The sequence below is a fragment of the Ranitomeya variabilis genome, chromosome 7 (genome assembly GCF_051348905.1).
Source record: "Ranitomeya variabilis isolate aRanVar5 chromosome 7, aRanVar5.hap1, whole genome shotgun sequence".
Classification (NCBI taxonomy): Eukaryota; Metazoa; Chordata; class Amphibia; order Anura; family Dendrobatidae; genus Ranitomeya; species Ranitomeya variabilis.
Genome location: NC_135238.1, coordinates 33,100,352 through 33,125,589, shown reverse-complemented (window position 1 = coordinate 33,125,589; position 25,238 = coordinate 33,100,352). Strand labels below are relative to the sequence as shown.

At 44.8% G+C, this 25,238-nt stretch overlaps 1 protein-coding gene across 2 annotated transcripts in view; it reads left to right on the top strand.

Annotated features, from left to right (window-relative positions):
- ELFN1 (extracellular leucine rich repeat and fibronectin type III domain containing 1) overlaps window positions 1-25,238 on the top strand; it is a 563,663-nt gene that overhangs the window by 384,273 nt on the left and 154,152 nt on the right. For both annotated transcript variants that reach the window (XM_077274786.1, XM_077274787.1), the window contains exon 4: window positions 12,419-12,489. The gene's annotated coding sequence lies outside the window, so the exon portion shown is untranslated. The remainder of the gene's footprint in view (window positions 1-12,418; window positions 12,490-25,238) is intronic.

Sequence of the window (25,238 nt, the reverse complement as noted above, 5' to 3'; positions counted from 1 at the left end):
GAACCTATCAGAAGTGGTCAAAGGAAGGGCAACCTGTTAACTGGCGGCAGCATCATGGGTGCCCAAGGCTCATTGAGAGCCGAAGGTAGTCCAGAACTATAATGATAATATACAATTATATATTAAAAAAATACATATAATCAGTCCAAAGTGAGATCTAGCAGTATGAAGGGTGTGAACAACAAATGTTTAAAGGAGTTGTCCACGTTTGTTGTCTATGTGACTGCAGACTTGTAAATCCTCACATCGCACACAATGCGTGCTGTCAGGATTCTCGAGTGCATGTGCCAGGAGTGGGTGGTCACGTGACCACCAGTATGCAATATGCACACTCCCGGCCACAATTCGACTAGACGTGTGCAGCATCGCTCAAGGTCATGCACGTCTAGTCGGAATGTTACTGGACGTATTCATATTGCAAACTTGTGGTCACATGACTGGGTGGTCATGCTGGCACCGTAGATTCCTGACAGGATTCACAAGTATGCAGTCACATAAAATGACTGTAGATTTTCATTCCAAACTTGGACAACCCAGTTATTGCTCTAATGAGTCCAAAAAAATCTAAAAAAATAAGTAACTTTTCTTGCTTAAAAATCTCTTATCATTTTGTGTTGATATGGAAATCAACCTGTCTTCACGGTTAAAGGGAATTTATCAGCATTTTTTTCTATGTAATCTGAGAGCAGCAGGTGTAGGGACAGATACGCTGATTCCAGCGATGTGTCACTTAGTTTATTGGGTGCAACCGTTGTAATACAACACAATTTGCTCTGCTGCAGATCTAGCAGAGCTCGAAATGCTGAGCTGTGTATAACCCCACCCACACCACTGATTGGCTGCTTTCTGTGTACAATGTATATTGTCAGAAAGCTGCTAATCAGTGGTGGGGGTGTGGTAAGATGAGGAAGACAGCTAGTCCACCAGTGATAATATCCTGCTGATGAAACACTGATTTTATTGATACAGCAGAACACAACACAGTAAGTGACACATCACTAGAATTAGGGTCTCTGTCCCTACATCATGTTGCTCTCAGATTACATAGCAAAAACCTGCTGACAGATTCCCTTTAAAGCTTGTGGGTAGTCATATTGTAAAGCCATGTGATACTCTCTCTTTGACTGTTATCTGTAGGTTAGCAGGAAGAAGGGGCAGAGGAAACACAGAAACACATTGTTGGGACACAGGGGTCAGTGAGTACAGTGGTCTGCTAGCCGAAACTGCATGGATCAGGGATCATCCCACCGAACACCCACTCTCCTTTCCCTGTGGGCATAATATACTACTCAGACAACACGGGGTGAGGGTGAAACAGTGTGGCAATACTTTATTGAAGCACAAAACAGGCAGATAACAAATAGAACAACCCGAGCAAAATACCCAAGATGGTGGAAATTACAGAGTCTCACGTTACCGCTGACTCACCAGGATAAGAGCAGCTGTTACTTCAGAACTTCCAGGGCTGACTACCCTACCTGTGGCATGAACAGAGAGAGGAGGTAACACCAAGCTTAGGAAGATGACAGTCCATTGAGGGACAAGGTCAGTTAACCAGAGGGTCACAACCTGGCTTCTCCAAACATCTCCATGGAGCCAGGTGACCAGTGGGTCCAAATCCTCTCTACCCCAAACTTATTCATGATTCAGCAATGGTCAGTGGAGCAGATCTGTATTCTTTCAGCTGGGGCCATGTTCTCCTAAGCTGGCATCCGGTAGAATGACCAATCTGTGTCCCTCGTGATGGAGCCATGGTGTCTTGGCTGCTGTCTTGTAGAAGTCTCTGGTTAGTTGGATGTTTGGATGTCTGGATGTATATCTGGATATGGAGGTATCTATTACAGACGCATATATCTTTTTTTTACAGCTGACAACAGTCCTTCAAGCCAGCATCCAGAGGTAAAGGGGAAGAATGGTGATGAGATCAACTCACCTTATTTAATTATTTAATCTATTTGCATCATTTTTCCTCCTCTGTTTTGCAAGTCAATAAGCTAGCTGCCCTGGACAATGTGTAATCAACATATCAGCAAACATCATTCTTCAGTTATCCTGTGTCTCTAGTCATCCAGGACAACAGCACAATATGTTTCATCAAATGTCAACTTACAAGTCAATATTACATTCTTATACGAACAAAAGTCTGTGTTCTCTTGACCAACAAGAAAGAAACACATAAATTCAAAAGTCAGCATATGGATAACAGTCTATTCCTCAGAGTTTGATGAAAATAGAGGTCTGATTAATTAAGATAAAATGCTGTGTCGTCACACACATGATCAGGAAGATCTGACTACATACAGGGTTTGTTTGTAGTCTGTAACCTTGGAGACACATAGGTCTACATAGGAGCTATATATACAACTTGGAAGGAGATTTTTAATCATGTGTTAAGTTGCTTCTTCTTTATTTAGATACTTTGAATAGACTGACAGGGTCGTCTTTTGCAAGCGCTATCTTCTGCAGCAAGAAGTTTATTTCTGATGTGGGGAGACACTACTGACTGTTGGAACGGTACAGTCACACATGGTCCCGATATAGGAAAATAAACACTGTATTATTTATCTCTGCGGCATGCTGAAAACCTGGCATTGAAATCAACGGCTCTAAGTGAAATTTCTAAGAGGAAGCTGCTTTTAGGTGGCAGTGTGCCCCTGCACTTACTGGGTCCCCGGGCAGCTGCCCTGGACGTCCATATGGTATATCCGTCCCTGTATTTCTGTACATTGTATAGAATGGTGTTTCCTTATATAATGTGAAAAAAAAAAAAATAAATCTGTAAATATGTTGTTACTTTGATTCTTCCTGCTTGCTGAGATTTGGCCTGTCGCACTTTTCATGATGCCAGCTTTCAGCTGAGATCCTGGTAATGTCAGTTTTTGCTTCATATTCTGCCTTGCGCTGGTAAATAATCCAGTTTTTATTGGTTGTATCGACATGATTGAAAGGCGCCAGGAGCTGCAGCGTTCCCACAACAGGGCACAGTTGGTGTTTTGTGAAATTTCCGCAGTCGTAGCTTCCCTTCAGCTGCTTCTAGTCAATGCCAGTTTATAATTCAGCTGTTCACCCTTCCAGTTTAGGGATGCCATCAATTGCTGCTAAGGAGAAGTGAACACAGCTTCACAGCGGCGCAATATGGGGATAGCCCCAGGTAATTTTCCAATAAAGTAGGATTCTGTGCAGCGGTGCCCTTCTGCTTGGCAAGTGGGAATATCTCAGCAGCATCTATCGCAGTTCCAGATGCCTACCTTCCTGTCAGTGTACTAGATCAACGCGGCGTCTCCGTTCTTAACCCTTGCCAAGCCGATAAGGAGTAGATTTATATGATATATATCACCATAAAATAAGCAATGTCAATATGTTGTCAGAGCGATCCCACTTACACAACATGTTCTAGTCTAATATATCCGACTTTACAATAATAATAATAATAGTCAGTGTCACAGTGGCTCAACCACATTAATGGGCACCAATGAGCCTGTAAAAGTTAAGCCCAATAGAGCTGACTTTGGAGCCAACTATGTGCAAGTCGGGTTTATTTCTTCATTGGATGATTCTTAAAAACGTATTAAAGGGAAACTTTCAGCAAGTTTTTGATGTGTAATCTGAGAGCAGCACCGTGTAGGGACAGAGACCCTGATTCCAGAGATGTGTCACTTAGTTTACTGGGTGCAGCAGTTGTGATAGAATTACAGTTTTCTCTGTTGCAGATCTAGCAGAGCTCTGTATAACTCCGCCCACACCACTGATTGGCTGCTTCCTGTGTGCAATGTATATTGAGAGAAAGCTGGTGGGGGTGTGGTTAGACCGGGAGGCACGAGACATCTAGTCCTGTAGTGATAATCTCCTGCTGATAAAACACTGATTTTATTAAGACTCATATTAGTAAGTGACACTATGCTGGAATCCGTGCAAAACCTACTGACAGATTCCCTTTAAACCTTATTGATGTTGTGTCCTAGGAGTCCAGCAGGAGGTCCTGTTTAGTGAGTGACGGTTATCTCTGTATAGAGCATCATTTCCTCTATAGTAGTAGAAAAAAACAGTGATAAAAGTAATATTTTAGCCAGGGAAGATTTACAGTGGTGTGGGTCACAAGTCTAGAAACTTGCTGATCACTGTTGGTCCCTCCAGTCCCAAGAGAGAGGGTCTTAAATCCCCTGTTTGAATGGAGTGGCAATAGAGCGTGTGTTCTTCCATTTCATTCAGACTGGGAACATCAGTTCTCGGGAACAGTTGGGGTCTCACTGGCGTCACCACCAGCAATCGACAGTCTATCCCTCATCCTGTGCAGAGCTGACAACTCCTTTAACTCTCACTGGGGTAAACCAGAGTTAACTTATAAACCATGAACCTATCCAATCAGAATGGAAAATAAATTACAGATCTTCACCTGGATACTGTACATCTACTTTACATGGTTCTGGTTATCCTGCCACCATGACTTTTACAGGGTTCATGATGAAAGTTCGGAACTATGATCCCGTTTTCATCTGGATCTTGATAGATCCTGACCAGGCTCGGACTGGCCCACAGGAGAACAGGAGAATCCTCCGGTGGGCCGCTTCGCAAGAGTAATCTATTTACCCCAAACATGAGCAATGCATTAATTCGCTATGTACAGACAAAAGCATCATCTCATCATTCATTCAACAACTACTTAGTTTATGTTTATATGGAAGCAGAAGTAAATTTGTGAAAGAGGGTAATGTAATATTTACATGAAGCTGAACACTGGCCCCCATATCAATGTTACTGGTGGGCCATTACCTCCCCAGTCCGTCACTGATCCTGACAGATCATATGTATATGCAATGAGCTACCTAAGTAATAAAAAAAGTGCAAAAAAAACATTGTATCTAACATGACAGCGAGTAGATAAAACCAGGCTGCTATGATGTTATCAACATATAATTCACTTCTATTATGTACTTTGTAGACAGAAATCTAAACATTACATGGAACCTAGAGCTGAAACATGGACCCAGCACTTAAAATCCACCTGAAAGGACCCGTGAACGACCAGAATGTGGTTAAGCAAAGCTTACATGACAGCTTCTCCCGGCATAGTGAAATGCGCTGTGTTGTTTCTGCGTAGAGAGGAGAAAATACAGCGCCTGTTTGTGAGGTATGGGCCATCTTGGATTAAGACAATGAAAAAAGGAAAGACATGGCTGTAATGGCGCTGTGATACAGATTAAATTGATACCTTTCTTGAAGAAATCCGCTTTGTGAGTCTTCTTTAGTCTTAAGTTTTATGATATCTAATTTTTGGTGCACAGGGGCCGGACTGTGCACTGAGTCTTCTCCTCCCTGTCTGTTATTCCCCGGCCCCTCTGCTGCCCTCCGGTCTATATATGATCTGCCTCCTCAGTTTGACATCTTAGGAGTGATCTATCAATCACAAACCAGAGGCAGATGGAAGGGCCGGGGAATAACAGGCATGGAGGAGAAGACCCAGTGCACAGTCCGGCCCCTGTGCACCGAAATCTAGACATAAGAAAACTTCAATTGATGATTAAAGAAGGATCACAAAGTGGATTTCTTGAACAAGGGTATCAATTTAATCAGCATTACAGTGCCATTACAGCCATGTCTTTACTTTACATTACAAAATCCTGTTGACAGGTTCTCTTTAAGATTATAGACCAGAGACGATCAAATTGCCAGCTTCACTGAATTGCACCAGGAAATTCATTTTTCACTCCACATCAATGAAATCTGTATGATTAAGTTTTACACATACATTACTTTCCCCTGCTGTGCTATCACACACCATCCGCACAGTTTATTCAGTCTCTTCTTTTTCTTTATCTGTATGACATCCTTTCATTATCCAGATTCACCTTAAATGACTACTGCATTCACTGCTTCTGCTTTTATAAAGACTGTGATAGTCCCTATTGATTGTCTGTGCTATACCATGTGATGTGATAGCTGTAAGGTATGACCTGAAGTCATGTGACCATTCCATCCCGTATGCAATCTTTTACAACGTGTAAAATGGTGGTGACCAATTGTGGTGCTGTGATTTGCATCAGTTGTGTGTGTGTGCTCTCTTCCCTATCTACAGCTTGTGTGATCTGCTCTCCCTGATAACTTAGATGCTTTCCCTCATCTCCACACTCTGATCTGTTGTTTTCAACCTCAACCCTCTCTAAGGGAGAAACCAGAGAGACAGGTATCAATAGCCTTTAAAGAATAAACCAGATGAGTAAGCAGTAGTCTGGCACATAGAAGAGCCAGGTAGACAGTGGTCTGACACAAAGGAGAGCTAACAGTGGTCTTACATATAGAAAACCTGAATACACGGCAGTCTGGTATATAGGAGAACTTGGTAAACAATGGTATAGCACATAGGAGGAATGTGTAAGGAGCTATCGGGCAAATTGGAGAGCTGGATGAGCAGTTGTCTGACACATAGGGGAGCTGGGTAAGCAATGGTCTGGCACATATGAGAGAAGAGTAAGCAGTGGTCTTGCAAATAATAAGAGCTAATCAGCAGATTGGACATAGGATAGCTGGGTAAACAGAAGACTAACACAAAGACAGCTATCAGTATTCTTTCACATAGGAGAGACAAATTAAATGTCAGTCTGGTGTATAAGCATTAGTCTGACACATAGGAAAGATGAGTAAGCTGTGGTCTGGCTCATAGGAGGGATGTGTAGGGAGTTGTCGGGCACAGCAGAAAGATGCTTAAGCAGTAGTCTGACACATAGGAGAGCTGGACAGACAGTGATCTGACACATAATAGAGCTGGATAGACAGTGGTCTGACACATTACATAGCTGGATAGACAGTGATCTGACACATAGTAGAGCTGGATAGACAGTGGTCTGACACATTACACAGCTGGATAGACAGTGATCTGACACATAGTAGAGCTGGATAGACAGTGGTCTGACACATTACACAGCTGGATAGACAGTGATCTGACACATAGTAGAGCTGGATAGACAGTGGTCTGACACATTACAGAGCTGGATAGACAGTGGTCTGACATATAGGTGAGCTGGATAGTCAGTGGTCTGACACATAGGAGAGCTGGATAGACAGTAGTCTGACACATAGGACAGCTCGATAGACAGTGGTCTGACACATAGGAAAGCTGGATAGACAGTGGTCTGACATAGGAGAGCTGGATAGACAGTGGTCTGACACATAGGAGAGCTGGATAGACAGTGGTCTGACACATAGGAGAGCTGGATAGACAGAGGTCTGACACATAGGAGAGCAGGATAGACAGTGGTCTGACACATAGGAAAGCTGCATAGACAGTGGTCTGACACATAGTAGAGATGGATAGACAGTGGTCTGACACATTACACAGCTGGATAGACAGTGGTCTGACACATAGTAGAGATGGATAGACAGTGGTCTGACACATTACACAGCTGGATAGACAGTGATCTGACACATAGTAGAGCTGGATACACAGTGGTCTGACACATTACAGAGCTGGATAGACAGTGGTCTGACATATAGGTGAGCTGGATAGACTGTGGTCTGACACTTAGGAGAGCTGGATAGACAGTGGTCTGACACATAGGAGAGCTGGATAGACAGTAGTCTGACACATAGGACAGCTGGATAGACAGTGGTCTGACACATAGGAAAGCTGGATAGACAGTGATCTGACATAGGAGAGCTGGATAGACAGTGGTCTGACACATAGGAGAGCTGGATAGACAGTGGTCTGACACATAGGAGAGCTGGATAGACAGAGGTCTGACACATAGGAGAGCTGGATAGACAGTGGTCTGACACATAGGAAAGCTGCATAGACAGTGGTCTGACACATAGGAAAGCTGCATAGACAGTGGTCTGACACATAGGAGAGCTGGATAGACAGTGGTCTGACACATAGGAGAGCTGGATAGACAGTGGTCTGACACATAGGAGAGCTGGATAGACAGTGGTCTGACACATAGGAGAGATGGATAGACAGTGGTCTGACACATAGGAAAGCTGCATAGACAGTGGTCTGACACATAGGAGAGCTGGATAGACAGTGGTCTGACACATAGGAGAGCTGGATAGACAGTGGTCTGACACATAGGAGAGCTGGATAGACAGTGGTCTGACACATAGGAGAGATGGATAGACAGCGGTCTGGCACAAAGTAAAGCTATCAGTGATCTTTTGCATAGGAAAGCTAAATATACATCAGTCGGGTATATAGGAGAACTCTGTAAGCAGTGGTGTAGCACATAGGGGAATTGAGGAACAAGTGCTGTGATACGTAATGGAGCTGGAGGTGTAGCTATCTGAAATAAGATTGCAAGAAGAAGCAATCCTGCATATAAGAGGAGTGAGTAGGTCACATTGTAGGAGTCTGGCACATACAGGGCACATGCCAGACCTGCCTTACCAAAAAATAGCTGTGGGAAAAGCTGCTATAATATGATATGTAATAAGGTATGAGTCCTGAGAAAAGTGCTTGCCATGGTCATAATGGAGACATCAGATTTGTGCTTTGTGAAGCCAAGAAACCAAATCTGGAAGACAGCTCTGCCCACACTTCATATATGTATTTTTAATATTACCCAGAGATTGACTTGAGCAAAAATGATAATGAAGGGTCTCGCCAATGGCTCCAACTGCTGATCTCAGCATTAATTACTCCTGTTCTGAAAAGTGAAAGGGATGAATACAATCTCAGCTCCTTCTCTGTTCACTGACTGTGTCAGTAATTATACGAATACAATTTATAATTATGGATGAAATACAGTATGCTTATCAGAGCCTGCAGACATTAAAGTCCTTCAATGCAGGATCTCACTGTACCTCTCCGTATTCTGAACTATCAGCGGCTTTTTATTTTTTTTAGTGCCTAGACTAATGTGGAGTGATGGTACTAAGCAATAGGCTTCTTTTGAAAATGTGTTCTAGAAAATAATTAATGTTCCCGCTGTACACTCCGAGCTCCGCGACTCGGCTGAAATCAAATTTTCTTGCTCGGTATAACATCAGGTGTGATATCCTCACCTGCTGCAGTAATATGCTTTCCCTCGGCTGGTCGTCTTACCCAGGTTTTTCGGGTGAACTTCGAGGATACGTTCAGTGGAGTACGATGTTTTTTTTTGGCCAATATCTCGGAGTGGAGAGCACCTGGGGCTGTAGAGTCTACCGAGAAACACAAAACATTTCGAGCTGGCAATAATAACACAAATTAAAATAGATGGATTCAGGCTTCCGTGAAATTCATTCTTTTGTTTTAGGAAAGTGTAACATTGTAGTTAAATTACCCATTTTAACTGATGTTTCCAAATATGATAATTGATGTTTGCAATTTATGGAATTCAGTCTCCTTTTTTTTTTTTTTAGAAAGGTGAACCCGTTTGGGGAAGTATTCTACCTATAGGGGCATAACTACAATAGGTGAAGGGGTTACAATCGTACCCGGGCCCTGGAGCCTTTAGGGGCCTGTGATGGTGTGATATGTTATGTGGGTATCATTTTGTGTATATTTATATTTTACTGATTATCATGGTGTTCTCTTGTAGTATGAGTTATTTGCCAATTGAATGGCTGTTATTTGCCATCTGATATCAGCCCCCACATTTCTGTACTGTTATTTGTTGTGAATTCTGCTCTTGGGCTCCCTCCAGTGGTTGTTAGTGGTAGTGCAGTGGTCTCTGGATTGTAAGCTTGGGCAGGTGTTTCTGCTTATTGCAGCTCTATTAGGTATTTAGGTGTGTAGGATCCATCTATCCCTGCCAGTTGTCCATTGTATCTTGGAGGGATTGCATCTCTGTTTGGCTCCTCTTGCCCTGCTGTCATTTCGGCTAAAGATAAGTGTCTGGTTTTTGTTCTCTGTAGCACGCATGCAGTGTGCTTTTATGTGCAGTGCAATCTATTGTGTTTTTGTCCAGCTTAGACTTTGTTTGGATTTTCCTGTCATGCTGGTTTCTCTGGAGATGCAGATATACATTCTATGTCTTTAGTTAGATGTAGAATATAGTATATTCTGCTGTGGATTTTTCTAGTGTTTTTATACTGACCGCTTAGAACTCTGTCCTATCCTTTTCTATTTAGCTAGAAGTGCCTCTTTTGCTAAATTCTGTCTTTTCTGCCTGTGTACGTATTTCCTCTTAAACTCACAGTCAATATTTGTGGGGGGCTGCCTATCCTTTGGGGATCTGCTCTGAGGCAAGATAGAATTTCCCATTTCCAACTTTAGGGGTATTTAGTCCTCCGGCTGTGTCGAGGTGTCTAGGCCATGTTAGGAACATCCCACGGCTTCTTCTAGTTGCAGTCTCAGTATTAGGATTGCGGTCAGTACAGGTACCACCTACTCCAGAGATAGTCTCATGCGGCTCCAGGGTCACCGGATCATAACAGTTATCTCTCCACAGGGTCAGTGAATAAACCTGTTTGCTAATATGCTAATGACATATTGAACTAGCTTGTTGAAACAATGACCCCCTGTAGTGCCTTAATCCACCAGGCACCTCTGTCAGGTGTGGGAGGCCTGTAAACCGTCCCAACCTGTCTGACTATTTCTGGACGTAAGGAGAGGACAGGAGCTGGGGGGAATTCAGATCCTGTGTGGACCCATGATGTGAAGACAGCACATCAGAGAGAGAAAGGAGGGAATATGGACTGTTATCCTCTGCGCTGGATTGTTGGACTTTTATCCTGTTACTGAAATGCATTCATGTTCTGGAATATTTTGTCCTTTGTGTGATGGATTGTATATATGGACCTTTCGTGTTTTGCCTAAATAAAGGTCTTGGAATTGTTCACTATTCTCTTGCTCTGTTGACTGTGTGATACCGGAGAAGGAACCTGTGACAGGGCCCAAAAAGGTGCGTATAAAAAGACCAATGCTATTAAAGACCTGCAATAATTGGGGGGCCCCGTTGCAACTTTTGCATTGGGGTCCATGAGTTTCAAGTTACGTGACTGTCTACAGGGGCTTGCCCTGTAAAAAACAGTTTTTACAATTATTGATACCAATATAATATTCAAATAATCAATGGAACATACTTAGTTATTGAAAATTGTTTTTTTTTTTATTATTTTGAGTGTCTTCATATTTTATTATGGCTATACACATTCATAGAATATTCCATTATAAATGTCCTCTCTTAGATATTGTAAATCAAAGGTTCTTTTTCTTCTACCGAATGGAAATCTGAATAATTAATAAACATGCTCTACAACCATAGCTAGGCTTGACTTGTTTGTACTCCCCATCCCCCATCACCCTGTCAATCATCCAAGTTTCATTAAAGAAGTCTAACGTTAAAGACTGAAGATGACCAGATGCCTAAGTCAGTCAGAAATAAATACAGAACCCAATTGTCTCTGTTTTTTAGGTTCCGCAACTTTTTTTTTACTATGCGCCTGCCTGACCACCTGAATGTCCAGCCCTATGACAATCTCTCCTGCCTCACAGCGGTCACGGTCAGCAGCAGTCTTCGATTCTTCTGCCGTTGACAGAGCAGTTTATTCTCTTCGGCTCTGCTCTGTTGATGGGACATCACTGACCATGTTATATTGATTAATCGCCTACTCCCCTCTGCGTTAGACAGAGTCAGCTGTTAATCAATATGAAGTCAGCAGTGACGTCCTGTCGACAAAGCAGAGCAGAAGAGAAGGAACTGCTCTGTCAACGTGATGTCACATGAAGCGAGAGAGTCATCTGTGACTTCTCTGAGCTGAGAGAGATCATCGCTAGGCAGTTCAGGCAGATAATTACCTGCCAATAAGTGTTAGTACTATAGGAGGGAAAATAAAGTCCTGCATACCCCTTTCAAGGAGTCTGATATAGTCACTGTTGTTTCATAAATCCATTGTACAAGCAATTTTGTATTATTTCATATACTTATGAGCCACATCTTCTTCTGCCTCCAGAACTCATTAATCCAAAATACTAAAGTGAATCCTGCTAAAAAAAAATGGTCTGCCAGCTCACTGGGGGACCAGATCACGGTTACTTAATAAAGTCTTTAAAAAGTGGAGGCGCAGTAGGATAGGCAAAGACACACATCGATAGTGTTACTGGTTTTAAAGGAATTCTTTTTTTCGTCTTAGAGCTGGATTCACAGCTACATCGCTCAGTACTGCTGTATAATGTTCTTCATGATGCTGCTGTTTTTGAACATGTGCTACATAAAGACAGAACAGCAAGAATCTCTCTCTGTCTGTGCTGTGAATGGGGGACATCAAAGGGTCCACCCCACTTGTTCAGAAACAATTAAAAATTAGAAAGAGAGGGGAAAACTGGTGGAATTGCTTTAGCTTAATTGTTTGCTTAATCAGACATATTGGATCGTATGTAATAGTTGACCTGTTTCCTCTATAGCTTTGATTATATTGATTATTGATGTATTATTGATTATATTGATATATTGATTATATTTCTATTGAGTGGTGCCCGTCGTTAATGCCAGCTTTTCTTTCCCAGGTGGCACTGCATTTCATCCATGGAGCATCTTCTGTTGGCTACAAATTGACAATTACCTTCTCCATTTTAAGGTATGAGAATATTGCATTAAAATGAACTACATGTAGCAGGTACCAATCGTTCACATGACACTTGCCATACTTGTATAAGTTTTTGCAGAATCTTCTCTTATAAAATTTCCCAGAAGTTCCGTATTTCTATTGTTCTAGAAGACTTAAGAGATGACTGTCTCTGTTCTTCCCAACAACGATTGTCCTGATTTTTCACATCCTTAAGCTTTCCGCAGTCTTCTAGTCACCAGATATATAACACTCACTGGTTATGTATGTGTATTGATGGCCATGCTTTAAGTTTTAAGTAAAGGAAACATTTTTTTAATAAATCTCCAGGCAAGGAAATCAATAATTAATTTTTTTTTATTTTTCCTTCCTACAACAGACCTTATTGGTTTCAGAACTGCCCTAGGAATATAACATTGATTTGATAAAACTCATTGCGATATCATTAAATACATTCATTATTCAGTCATAGTCCTACATTTAATATATGAATGAAAGACGGATAGAAGATGTTTAATGATACCACAGTACAGTACCTGAACATTTTTTTCCCTTCATTTTTTTTTTCCCTTCATTGTCTGTATAGGTGATAACTTGTTGACCGCTGGGGGTCTGACGGCTGGGAAACCCACCAATCCTAATAATTGGGCTCTAAATAACTCCACTGCTCCATTATCTGTCTATGGGACTGCCAAAAACAGTTGAATGCTGTTTTCGGTTATTTCAACCAGTCCTATAGACAATGAACTGAGTAGTGGCATGCATTTGTGGCCACCACATTTTAGAGCCCCGTTCTTAGGATCAGAGGGGATCTCAGCTTTCAGACCCTTAACAATCAGCAACCTACCGCCTACCTTGTGAATATCTGAGCTCCTAAAAACTCCACCGCTCTATTAATTATCTAAGGGACTGCTCAAGATAGTTTAGTGCTGTCCTCGGCTATCTCCACCAGTCCCATGGACAATGAATAGAGCAGTGGCGCTCATTTGTGGTCACAACATGTTCTCAGTTTCAAAGGGGGTCTCGGCAGTCAAAAACTTAGCATACAGCAAGTACCGTAATCACCTATCCTTTTGATCAGTGGGGGGTCCCTTCAGACATACCCTTAGTAATTAATAAGTTATCACCTACCTTGGGAATATCTGGGCTCTATAAAACTTCACCATTCCATCAATTATCTATGTAACTTCTGAGGATAATTGAGCGCTGTACTTGGCTCTCTCAATCAGTCCCATAGATGATGAATAAAGCAGTGGTGCTCATTTGTGGCCACCACATTTTAGGGCCCTTTTCTTGGGATTTCTAGGGGTCTCACTTACCAGACCCATAGTATTCAACAAAGTATCACCTATCCTGTGAATATCTGGGCTCTTAAAAAATCCACCGCTCCATTTCTATGGAACTACTGAAGATAGTTGAGCGCTGTTCTTGGCCACCAGTCCCATTGACAATTAGTAACGCACTGGTGCTCATTTGTGGCCACCACATTTTGGAGCCTTGTTCACGGGATCAATAGGGATCTCAGCTGTCAGAAACTTAGCAAACAGCAAGTTATCACCTTTCCTATAAATATATGGGCTCCTAAAACCTCCAACTTTCCATTATTGTCTACTGGACGGCCATGGATCTCCCACAGTTCCATAGACAATGAATAGATGGTTGGTGCACACGCTTGGCCACCACTGAATATAACACTTCAGAGCCATGTTCTTAGGATCAGTGGGACTCTCAACAGTCAGACCCCCATGATCAGTAAGTATTCACCTTTATTATGGAAAGAACCCCTTAAATTGCAGACGTTAGGTTTAAAACCCGCAGAATGTCACTTCTTTGTGCAGAATCGCAGCGATTCTGCACCCATAGGAATACATTGAACCGCTTACTTCCCGCATGGGGCTGTGCCCACGTTGCGGGAAGTAAAGCGGATAATGTGCGGTTGCTACCCGGGGTGGAGGAGAGGAGACTCTCCTCCAGGCCCTGGGAAGCATAAATAGTGTAAAAAAAAGAATTAAAATAAAAAATCATGTTATACTCACCTCTCAGCGCTGCACGCGGCCGTCCGGTCTCAGTTGCTGTGCGAGCAAGACCTGCAGTTACGTCGCGGTCACATGACCGTGATGACGCCGCGGTCACATGACCGTGATGTCACGAAGGTCCTTCTCGGCACAGCATCTTTGGAACCGGAGCGCCGAGTGCAGCGCCGAGGAGATCCGGACATCAGAGGGTGAGTATAACCAATTTTTATTATTTTTAACATTACTATTGATGCTGCATATTGCTGCATATGCAGCATCAATAGTACAGGAGTAATCCCGCAGCGGAAACCGCGGAACAAACCGTGATAAATCTGCAGGGATAACCGCAGCGGTTTTGCCCTGCAGATTTATCAATTCCGCTGCGGGAGAACCCACAGAGGGACGCCGCAAAGTGTGAGCGTGGCCTTATATAGTAACAGTGCCAGCCAGTGCTGACAGCTGATAGAAACCTAAAAGGATTAACCCCATAGCTTCTGGACTGGCCAGACTCACAAGTCCCAGGAATAATACAGAATTGATACTGTTAAAGGGAACCTGTCACCAGAAAAAACATTATGAATCTGTAGTTATGGGGTTCATCTACAGGCCAATAGTGTTACTAACCTGCCTGCACGTAGCCAAATGATGGGAGGAGAAAATGAACATAATTTTCCCCGGCAGCGTTCTGGTTTCAGTCACGGGGGTGGCGTCGGCACTGGTTCAGCCATCGCTGAGTATAGAGAGTGGTGGCTGTAACTGCGCCCCCGGCCCTCACTGACAGCCGGCTCTAATGCAGAGCGAATGGCAATAAGCATACCTCCCAACTTTTGAAGATGGGAAAGAGGGACAAAGTTTGCGGCGCGCAAAGCGCGCCGCGGCAAATTTTAGGCCACGCCTCTGACCACACCCATTCATAATTAGTCACACCCATATCCACGTCCCAAGCACACCCATTTAGCACTGCTGATCACACTGTTTCATATACAATAGTTATAAACAAAAAAATATGGCCACACAGTGCTCCATACTGTATAATGACCACACATGATGCCCCATACTGTATAATGGCCACACATGACACTCCATACTGTATAATGAACACACATGACGCTCCATACTGTATAATGACCGCATGCATACTGTATAATGGCCGCACATGATGCTCCATACTGTATAATGACCGCACATGATGCTCCATACTGTATAATGACCGCACATGATGCTCCATACTGTATAATGGCCGCACATGATGCTCCATACTGTATAATGACCGCACATGATGCTCCATACTGTATAATGACCGCATGCATACTGTATAATGACCACACATAACACTCCATACTGTATAATGAACACACATGACGCTCCATACTGTATAATGACCGCATGCATACTGTATAATGGCCGCACATGATGCTCCATACTGTATAATGACCGCACATGATGCTCCATACTGTATAATGACCGCACATGATGCTCCATACTGTATAATGGCCGCACATGATGCTCCATACTGTATAATGACCGCACATGATGCTCCATACTGTATAATGACCGCATGCATACTGTATAATGGCCGCACATGATGCTCCATACTGTATAATGAACGCACATGATGCTCCATACTGTATAATGACCGCACATGATGCTCCATATTGTATAATGACCGCACATGATGCTCCATACTGTATACTGGCTGCACATGATGCTCCATACTGTATAATGACTGCACATGATGCTCCATATTGTATAATGACCGCACATGATGCTCCATACTGTATACTGGCTGCACATGATGCTCCATACTGTATAATGAACACACATGATGCTCCAAACTGTATAATGGCCACACATGATGCTCCATATTGTATAATGACCGCACATGATGCTCCATACTGTATAATGACCGCACATGATGCTCCATACTGTATACTGGCCGCACATGATGCTCCATACTGTATAATGACCGCACATGATGCTCCATACTGTATAATGACTGCACATGATGCTCCATACTGTATAATGACCCCACATGATGCTCCATACTGTATTATGGCCACAGTTCTCCATACTGTATAATGACATACAGGCACGCAGCTCACACACATGCAGCATCACACACACAGTATCACACATACACACGCAGCATCACAAACGCAGCTCACAAACACATGCAGCTTTGACACAAATGCATCACACATGCAGCCATCACACACACACACAGCCATCACACACACACGCAGTCATCACACACACACACACGCAGCCATCACACACACACACAGCCATCACACACACGCGCAGTCATCACACACACACGCAGTCATCACACACACACGCAGTCATCACACACACGCAGCCATCACACACACACACGCAGCCATCACACACACACACGCAGCCATCACACACACACACGCAGCCATCACACACACACACGCAGCCATCACACACACACACGCAGCCATCACACACACATGCAGCCATCACACACACACACGCAGCCATCACACACACACACGCAGCCATCACACACACACGCAGCCATCACACACATGCAGCCATCACACACACACGCAGCCATCACACACACACACGCAGCCATCACACACACATGCAGCCATCACACACACACACGCAGCCATCACACACACACACGCAGCCATCACACACACATGCAGCCATCACACACACACACGCAGCCATCACACACACACATGCAGCCATCACACACACACGCAGCCATCACACACATGCAGCCATCACACACACACGCAGCCATCACACACACACACACACACGCAGCCATCACACACACACGCAGCCATCACACACATGCAGCCATCACACACACACGCAGCCATCACACACACCCAGCCATCACACACACACACCCAGCCATCACACACACACCCAGCCATCACACACACACACACACACCCAGCCATCACACACACACACTCAGCCATCACACACACACACCCAGCCATCACACACACACACTCAGCCATCACACACACACACCCAGCCATCACACACACACACACAGCCATCACACACACACACCCAGCCATCACACACACACACCCAGCCATCACACACACCCAGCCATCACACACACACACCCAGCCATCACACACACACCCAGCCATCACACACACCCAGCCATCACACACACACACCCAGCCATCACACACACCCAGCCATCACACACACACACAGCCATCACACACACACACCCAGCCATCACACACACACACCCAGCCATCACACACACCCAGCCATCACACACACACACCCAGCCATCACACACACCCAGCCATCACACACACACACCCAGCCATCACACACACACACCCAGCCATCACACACACACACCCAGCCATCACACACACACACCCAGCCATCACACACACCAGATACCTCATACACACATGACACACACACAAATGCAGCATCACACATCTCACACACACACATCACACACACACACAATCTCCTCTGTGTTGCAGGGGCGGCTGATCTGTCCATGTGCACTGCAGCTCTTCAGTTTCTCCGGCTGCTCACAGCTCTGCACTGTCCCGGCACCTCCCCCGTCTCTCCTTCTCTGCCGGGATAGCAGCTAAGAGCAGGAGACGCCGGAGCTCCGTGCACACACAGGAGGAAGTGAGTCGCTGACCTCTCATCTTGATCGCTGCTGGCTCTCTGCCTCAGCGTGGCAGCGCCGCACACACAGGGGGCGGGGGGCGGGGGCGGTTTGGGGGCGGGATCGGTCGGGAGGAGACCCAGCATGTATAAGAAAAAAAAAACAGCCACAAACCTAAGCTACTCAGGTGCCGCCCCCTGCATTGTCCCTGCCCTAGGCACGGGACATTAGTGTCCCGCCCGGGATCCCGGGGCTGGCTGTCAAAATCAGGACAGTCCCGCGGGATCCGGGACGGTTGGGAGGTATGTCAGGCATACCTCCCAACCGTCCCGGATCCCGCGGGACTGTCCTGATTTTGACAGCCAGCCCCGGGATCCCGGGCGGGACACTAATGTCCCGTGCCTAGGGCAGGGACAATGCAGGGGGCGGCACCTGAGTAGCTTAGGTTTGTGGCTGTTTTTTTTTTCTTATACATGCTGGGTCTCCTCCCGACCGATCCCGCCCCCAAACCGCCCCCGCCCCCCGCCCCCTGTGTGTGCGGCGCTGCCACGCTGAGGCAGAGAGCCAGCAGCGATCAAGATGAGAGGTCAGCGACTCACTTCCTCCTGTGTGTGCACGGAGCTCCGGCGTCTCCTGCTCTTAGCTGCTATCCCGGCAGAGAAGGAGAGACGGGGGAGGTGCCGGGACAGTGCAGAGCTGTGAGCAGCCGGAGAAACTGAAGAGCTGCAGTGCACATGGACAGATCAGCCGCCCCTGCAACACAGAGGAGATTGTGTGTGTGTGTGATGTGTGTGTGTGAGATGTGTGATGCTGCATTTGTGTGTGTGTCATGTGTGTATGAGGTATCTGGTGTGTGTGATGGCTGGGTGTGTGTGTGTGATGGCTGGGTGTGTGTGTGTGATGGCTGGGTGTGTGTGTGTGATGGCTGGGTGTGTGTGTGTGATGGCTGGGTGTGTGTGATGGCTGGGTGTGTGTGTGTGATGGCTGGGTGTGTGTGATGGCTGGGTGTGTGTGTGTGATGGCTGGGTGTGTGTGTGTGATGGCTGTGTGTGTGTGTGATGGCTGGGTGTGTGTGATGGCTGGGTGTGTGTGTGTGATGGCTGGGTGTGTGTGATGGCTGGGTGTGTGTGTGATGGCTGGGTGTGTGTGTGTGATGGCTGGGTGTGTGTGATGGCTGGGTGTGTGTGTGTGATGGCTGGGTGTGTGTGTGTGATGGCTGTGTGTGTGTGTGTGATGGCTGGGTGTGTGTGTGTGATGGCTGAGTGTGTGTGTGTGATGGCTGGGTGTGTGTGTGTGATGGCTGAGTGTGTGTGTGTGATGGCTGGGTGTGTGTGTGTGTGTGTGATGGCTGGGTGTGTGTGTGATGGCTGGGTGTGTGTGTGTGATGGCTGGGTGTGTGTGATGGCTGCGTGTGTGTGTGATGGCTGCATGTGTGTGATGGCTGCGTGTGTGTGTGATGGCTGCGTGTGTGTGTGTGTGTGTGATGGCTGCGTGTGTGTGTGATGGCTGCATGTGTGTGATGGCTGCGTGTGTGTGTGATGGCTGCATGTGTGTGTGTGATGGCTGCGTGTGTGTGTGTGATGGCTGCATGTGTGTGTGATGGCTGCGTGTGTGTGTGTGATGGCTGCGTGTGTGTGTGTGATGGCTGCATGTGTGTGTGATGGCTGCGTGTGTGTGTGTGATGGCTGCGTGTGTGTGTGATGGCTGCATGTGTGTGATGGCTGCGTGTGTGTGTGATGGCTGCGTGTGTGTGTGTGATGGCTGCGTGTGTGTGTGTGATGGCTGCATGTGTGTGTGATGGCTGCGTGTGTGTGTGTGATGGCTGCGTGTGTGTGTGTGATGGCTGCGTGTGTGTGTGTGATGGCTGCGTGTGTGTGTGTGATGGCTGCGTGTGTGTGTGTGATGGCTGCGTGTGTGTGATGACTGCGTGTGTGTGTGATGACTGCGTGTGTGTGTGATGACTGCGCGTGTGTGTGATGGCTGTGTGTGTGTGTGATGGCTGCGTGTGTGTGTGTGTGATGACTGCGTGTGTGTGTGATGGCTGTGTGTGTGTGTGATGGCTGCATGTGTGATGCATTTGTGTCAAAGCTGCATGTGTTTGTGAGCTGCGTTTGTGATGCTGCGTGTGTATGTGTGATACTGTGTGTGTGATGCTGCATGTGTGTGAGCTGCGTGCCTGTATGTCATTATACAGTATGGAGAACTGTGGCCATAATACAGTATGGAGCATCATGTGGGGTCATTATACAGTATGGAGCATCATGTGCAGTCATTATACAGTATGGAGCATCATGTGCGGTCATTATACAGTATGGAGCATCATGTGCGGCCAGTATACAGTATGGAGCATCATGTGCGGTCATTATACAGTATGGAGCATCATGTGCGGTCATTATACAATATGGAGCATCATGTGTGGCCATTATACAGTTTGGAGCATCATGTGTGTTCATTATACAGTATGGAGCATCATGTGCAGCCAGTATACAGTATGGAGCATCATGTGCGGTCATTATACAATATGGAGCATCATGTGCAGTCATTATACAGTATGGAGCATCATGTGCAGCCAGTATACAGTATGGAGCATCATGTGCGGTCATTATACAATATGGAGCATCATGTGCGGTCATTATACAGTATGGAGCATCATGTGCGTTCATTATACAGTATGGAGCATCATGTGCGGCCATTATACAGTATGCATGCGGTCATTATACAGTATGGAGCATCATGTGCGGTCATTATACAGTATGGAGCATCATGTGCGGCCATTATACAGTATGGAGCATCATGTGCGGTCATTATACAGTATGGAGCATCATGTGCGGTCATTATACAGTATGGAGCATCATGTGCGGCCATTATACAGTATGCATGCGGTCATTATACAGTATGGAGCGTCATGTGTGTTCATTATACAGTATGGAGTGTTATGTGTGGTCATTATACAGTATGCATGCGGTCATTATACAGTATGGAGCATCATGTGCGGTCATTATACAGTATGGAGCATCATGTGCGGCCATTATACAGTATGGAGCATCATGTGCGGTCATTATACAGTATGGAGCATCATGTGCGGTCATTATACAGTATGGAGCATCATGTGCGGCCATTATACAGTATGCATGCGGTCATTATACAGTATGGAGCGTCATGTGTGTTCATTATACAGTATGGAGTGTCATGTGTGGCCATTATACAGTATGGGGCATCATGTGTGGTCATTATACAGTATGGAGCACTGTGTGGCCATATTTTTTTGTTTATAACTATTGTATATGAAACAGTGTGATCAGCAGTGCTAAATGGGTGTGCTTGGGACGTGGATATGGGTGTGACTAATTATGAATGGGTGTGGTCAGAGGCGTGGCCTAAAATTTGCCGCGGCGCGCTTTGCGCGCCGCAAACTTTGTCCCTCTTTCCCATCTTCAAAAGTTGGGAGGTATGTGTCAGGGCCGAGTGTGCGGCTACAACCGCCCCTCTCTATACACTGGGTGGTGACTGAACCGGCGCCAGCGCCACCCCTGTGACTGACACTGGAACGCCGCTAGGGGGAATGAAGTTAATTTCTCCCCGCAGAGTTCGGCTACGTGCAGACGCTGGGCAGGTTAGTTAACTCTGTTATCCTGCAGATTAAGCCCGTATCTGCAGGTTAATAGCGTTTTTTTCTGGTGAAAGGTTCCCTTTAAGCATCACCTACAACAATGATGCGGCACCGTCTAGTGTCCAAAGCAGCAACCGGCACAGATGTTACAGATAGCTGAGTACAGATGAGACTTTGCAGTGCTCCATCTGAGTAGAGCAGGGTCAAGCATGTCCACAACTGCTAAGCTCATTGCCTATGGGACGTCCAAAGAAAGCTGAGTGCTGGCGAGTCTTTGCAGTGCTCCATCTGAGTAGAACAGGGTCAAGTATGCCCACAACTGCTCCATTCATTGTCTATGGAACTGAACAATACTCAACTATGTCAGTCTCATAGCCGCAGAATCGAGAGAAGTATTGAGCGCTGCTTTATTCACATGGGCCCCATTACCAAAACTGGTGGTTTATCCAGTGATGGATTGGTGCAAATTTGGTGCCACCTCTCCAAGGGTCCCACCCTTCTTTAATTTGGATTCAACAGGCAGCAGGTGACTGTGCCACTATCGAAACCACTAGTAATAAAAATGAATCAAGCTTATTTCAAGTTAAGACCAGTAGTATGCATTAATAGATGCCCCTAGGCAATGCCAGCCAAATATGAAAATGGTGGCTTCTAGTGATGAGCGAACGTGCTCGAGTAAGGTGTTATCCGCATGCCCATGTGCTAAATGAGTGTCTTCGACGTGCTCAAAAACTATGTTCGAGTCCCCATGGCTGCGTGTCTCGAGACTTCGACAGCCGCAACACATGCAGGGATTGTCTAACACAGTGTTCCCCAACTCCAGTCCTCAAGGCCCAACAACAGGTCATGTTTTTAGGATTTCCTTACCATCACCTGTGCAATACAAAGGAAATCCTGAAAACATGACCTGTTGGTGGGCCTTGAGGACTGGAGTTGGGGAACACTGGTCTAACAAACAGCCGCAAGACATGCAGCTTCGGGGACTTGAACATATTTTTCGAGCACGCTGAAGTCGGTTAGCACCCGAGCATGTGGATAACACTTTACTCGAGCACATTCGCTCATCTCTAGAAGCCACCATTTTCACACTTGGCTGGCATTGTCCAGAGGCATCTAATCATACATACTATTGGCCAGGGGCATCTAATCATACATACTATTGGCCAGGGGCATCTAATCATACATACTATTGGCCAGGGGCATCTAATCATACATACTATTGGCCAGGGGCATCTAATCATACATACTATTGGCCAGGGGCATCTAATCATACATACTATTGGCCCTAACTTGATATAAGCTTTATTCAGTCTTATTTTCAGCCCCGTAACAAAACGTTTTACATCATGTCTAATAGGAATTTATTTGCTGATTATCTCAGCATTCAGCCCATGGTAATAGTCTTTTTATGCCGTCCTCCTGATGGAACGTGTCGAGCATTGTTTGGCTAATTGTGTGCACCTGGTTGGGTGTTAGAAGAGTGGGACCATGGGCGCGCTCTGACATCATTTCATTACCGGAGAATAATAGCTCGTGTTGAGCTCTACACATCCCTGCACTCAGCTATGAATAAATATTTCATACAATGAATATGAAAATATTCATAGCTTAAAAGGACTAACTATCCAGAGTAAAACATCCACAGGTCAATCTAGAGACTATACGCACACAAAAGTGGATCTTCGCATCTCCTAACACAAATCTATGCTTCTATAAAATGCTCAGGCTTATTATTTTAATGATAATTACTTCAGTTAGCGAACGCAAATTTTTTTCAACCCCCTTGCCATAAAAAACAATTATGTATTAGCGGCTTCTAATAGCGCTGTATATTGCCATAAAATAACAGAGGAGACTTTATTTTATTTTAGATTTTTAACAGTAGGAAATGTTTTAATAACCCCATTATTACCATAAGAGCTTTTTTTCTTTCTTTTTTTTTTTTGTTGAGACTATTATTATTTCCGACACTACGGTTAATGAAAATGATACAAGCAATTGCTTGTTTGCTATATAATATAGGAAGGAGGGGAAGAAAGCAGAGCAGCACGCGAAGGCTGTGTGCACCCCGGTAAACGTCTTACATGACTGGTAGGAGATCAATTATGGATGGAAGGCGATCTTAGTCGATTAGTTGATCTATGAATAGGTTGGCTGTCTACATCATGCAAAAAACTGATTATTCTATAGCAGTTTGCTTTTTATCGTGGTAATAAACTTCTGTAAAGTATATCATCTGCTCAGTGCTGGGTTCCTACCCTTCCTGACATTAATCCTTAGAACCTTTATGTGCCAAGTAGAGTGAAAATCTTTGGAAATTCGAATTCGCCAATTTTGCCAAATTTTTCCGATGAATTAAATTAACGCCAAAGCCTCCAGGGTCACTGAAAGAAACATTACATTTCTTTTCCTCACACACTAATCTTCACAACTGTGCCGTCACACACTACCTGTACAGCTTATTCAGTCATTCTTGACTTTAGACGAAAAATGGGGAAAGATTCCGGCACAACCATCTAGGGATAAAATGGATTCTTTATTCAAACAACTACATTTGAATAAAGAATCCGTTTTATTCCTGGATGGTTGTGCCGGAATATTTCCCCATTTTTTGTCTACCTTTCTCTGATCACCAGTGGAAACGGCACCCTCAGGAGGAACTCCGGGCCAAATTTCCAGCTACACATTCTCAGCGTGGTAAGCTCCTTCATCCATCTCCCTGCATCTTTCATGACTTTCTCTCCCTATTTCTATTGTAAATCTCCAGATTCAACACTATATTGGCTGCTGCATTCCCTGCTTCAACTTTTATACTGGCTACCATAGTCCCTCGTGATTGACTGTTAAATATGCTAAATATGACGTGTTGTAATAGCTTTAAGGCCATAGGAGGAAGCCTTTCCGTCTGGGCCAAAGTTATGTGATCTTTCTTTGAATGTTGCATGGCAGTGGACAATTTATGGCAAATTGTTTGAATTTGCAGGATTAAGCAAATTGTCAAGAATTAACACACAAATTAAATTTATATCAAATCAGTTTGCTCATCTCTAATGTAAAGCCATTCCTACCTATAACCCATATTGTTCTCCAGCTCTTCCATGTTCTCCAACACATCAGTTGAATTACTTTCTTAGCTTAAAGCCATGTACAAAATTTGTATCAGGGCCTCCATGTGCCATTTGTAATACTGATGTCTTCTGCCCTTATGGGGCAAATAGACCTTTGGCCTCTTCATGAAACTGAGTCCAGGTGTGACTCTAATTCTTCACTCCCTGTACTGTTGACAATTGGTAGATTTTTTTAATAGCTCCACTTTTGGCATTTGTCTTCTATTTGGTCTCTTTGGATCTAGTTTACACTAATCACAGAGGACATAATATTGGCACTATCTGCTAACGTTAATGCCCGGAAGGTTATTTTTTCATTGGCCATAGCCCGCATTCATGCCTTCACGCTTTTAAACTCATCTTTACTTTTCACATCTTCTCAA